Genomic DNA, 3,428 nt, shown 5'->3' with positions numbered 1-3,428 from the left:
TATTGCTCGAACACGCATCAGAAAATATCTTAATTCTCAGAATTGAGCCACGAGCAATATGGTGATACGGGCATGCTACCTTGACCGACCAAGGTCGGCCCTTTGGATTGCAGAATCCGGTCCCACATCCTTTTATGATTTTGACCTAATTAATCTTCCATAGTTCATATTGGGTTCAATCTTTTTCCAAACAACTTGGAATTTGATCAATCGACCATCAGTTGGTCCCACGACCACAAAGGGCCAGTTTCATACCCCTTGGTCGGTCTCTCCTCTCTCCATAATTAGGTTTTACCACCTAATGCTCAGACGAGCACTATTTTAATAATGACTAAACGGGCATTTGATCATCCTTTCAGCAACCGGTCCACAAACGGCTTTGGTGCATGCTCATTCGATCACCTGGGCGCTACATGGTCAGCCATCATCCCATGTAGTCGGTCCCTCTCTCACTCATTGGTTGATTTCTATTAAATAGTCAATTGATCAACAATTAATCAAAATTAAGGTTTTAAACCAAATGCTCAGCAAATCATAATTCTGAGCAAGTTCAAATAATAATAATTTTATGTTGATTCAACAATCAACATCCTGATTAATTACATAATATTCGGTCAGCTGCCATTACTTTTATTAATATTTTATTTGGTCACGCTACCAATAATTCATGAAACGAGCAATATTTGCTTAAACTAGCAATATTTATTTTGCTTATCTATCAACACTAAATTGCTTAAGTTAGAAAAATACACTATCAACTGTGTTCAGAACTCATTGATTCAACTATTAATTGCTCAACTGAGCAATATTCCTCATGTTCATTCAACTATCAACATTCGAGAATTCTATTGATCCAGCAATCAATATTCCAATTTAATGTTTGGTCCTGCTACCGACATTTTTGTTCGACTGAGCAACATGGTTCGAACGGACGACCATCCAATATTTCTAATTCCTACTTTGTCATTCGATCATTCATGATATATTAGATCAGAAATGAGCATTATGTATAATTCAGTAACGTCTTTGATTTCCTATCGAATACTCGACATATCAAAATAAGTCATAGATTGAGCAATCTCATTGGACGCTCAATCCAAGTTGCAGAATATTATTATTACCTCGACTGGTAAAATGATATATCACAATTCATCAAGAATCAACGTCTTTCCATTATTCTGTCTCAGCAGACACCTTATGCTCAATCCATGAGTCTCAAAGCATACCACATTTGTTCATTATGCTCGACTCATTAAGGTTAAGACTCATCGTCTAGTCAAGTCAACAACTGACTAATTAAATACACGTCTGCCTTGCAGACTCCACATTCATGAGACACCAATCACGTCACATGGGAGCTATTCGCTAGGATTTTGGTCTGGCGGCCTACGGAAGGTGTGTACACCCACGATGAGAAATGTGAGTAAGTCGTGAAAGCAGTTGAGGGAGTTACCAAAGTAGTGGATGGACAATCAACCAAGTATCCACACAACATGGAACTGGTTTAGCCACGATTTCCCACTTTACCACTCTTTCACTCCAGTTACCATCACACTTACTGGGATGAATGTGTCTACTATTATTTCAATATAAATAAGTCTCTGAATCCATGATTGAACAACCAAAAATTCTCATCTGAACAAGAACTCTCAACAGAGCATTATTCAATCAATCAATCAAAACTTACTCGAACTCAACAGTTCACTTGCAGAAATCGCCAACGCATCCACAATCCTCGATCATCATTGATATCACATACTTCCTAGCTTCCCTCCTACAGATCAAACCTTATCCCTCTTTGTGACCGAGTTGACTCTGGAATGGCCATTTTCTTGGTTTAGGCCGGAGTCCTACAGATTGATCTCTCGAACTCAAAGCACTACCGTGCAGTGCATCTGTTTGAAAAAGGTTTAAGCAATTTGCTCGGTCGAGGAGTCCCCGCCCGCACGGTCTTCTCTTCACTATCCTAAAAACCAGTTTTCTCCCATCAACAACTGGATTGTTCAATCCAAGTATGTCTGCACTAGCTGACATGTTCACTCCATGTATAAGAAAATCTGCAGAGGATCCATTGATAGGACCGGCAATAATGTCACTATGACATTCTTCATGGCCTTTGCAAGAAGTCCTCCAAGCATGCAGGTTCATGCAATTACTGCATAAACACACGCGAAGGTGGATGAGGACTTTTCCCCAAGCACAGTAGACTTGCATGTCATTAGAGATTATAGCTCTGTAAATGTTCTTATTATCTTCTGAGTAAAAATGTATGTCCTGCAAGTGATGGAAGATAAAACCCCTAGCATAACCTCTTCCATTCACCCCATCATGGAAGCCGTCAACATTTTTGAACGGGTAATGACAATACCCATTCTGCAAAATAACATCTTCTGTGAGAGGAGATGAAGTCTGAAGCTCGGCAAGCTGAGGTGAGGAGGAGGTAGCTGAGAGGTGCGAGTAGCGAAATTACGTGTTGATGCAGGCATAACAAAAGGAAAACCAAGCCCTAGGCCGAGAAGAAAAACTGGAAAGAAAATAAAAGCCGATAGATAAAACCAAAAACAAAGTGAACCAATCACAAAATAAAAAAAAATAAAAAAAGAATCAAAACAAAAGTGAATCGGGGATAAGATCAATCTAGTGAAAAACCCTGACTTTCAATCGCCAGTAAAACCCTATATATATTTTTTATATATATATTGACATGTTAGTTTTAATTTTAGTAATAATTTATCATTTAATAAGGGTATTCATGACATTTCCTCAAGTCTCCTTAATAATTTAGTAATAATCAAAGTTGACAAACCAACGGAACATACTAGATACATATCTACAAAAAATTTACTTATAATCTTAACATAATGGGCATGGGTGTCCAATAAATTTTAACGACAACACCCGCACCAAATCCAAAAGACGTTGGATCCCAAAACTGTACCCGCGTTCATCTTAACTAATATACATGTTGGACACACTTCTGCAAAAAAAATAGAGGGTGGGACGGGTCAGATTTGCGGATTGTAGAAATTAACATTTAATCCCATATTTGTTGGGATTTAGATGCTCTAGTCCAGCGTCCTCAGACCTAGTACTCCCTAGTCCAAAAAAAACCGGCTTAACAGTTTGGTCCAAAGTTTTAACAAGTTAATTCAAACTCATAACGATTATGGTACCCTAATTACCGTTTCGTATGAGGATACAAGAATATGAATGAGTTTTTAATTTTTAGATCTCAGATTCAAATCAGGAGAGAGACGAAGAGATATTTTGAGGCGATTTCTTGGATTCAACCGTTTATTCATCATATTTTGATGTTAGGTTAGGGACCTCATATTTCAATCTCATCTTTTATTTGATTTTGTTTGTTTCTTCACTTATGTGTTTTTGATTATTATTTTTGAATGCATGAGATGAAATCGATTAGCTGA

This window comes from Papaver somniferum, chromosome 8 (assembly GCF_003573695.1).
Source record: "Papaver somniferum cultivar HN1 chromosome 8, ASM357369v1, whole genome shotgun sequence".
Taxonomy (NCBI): domain Eukaryota; kingdom Viridiplantae; phylum Streptophyta; class Magnoliopsida; order Ranunculales; family Papaveraceae; genus Papaver; species Papaver somniferum.
Note: the sequence above shows the minus strand (reverse complement) of the source record.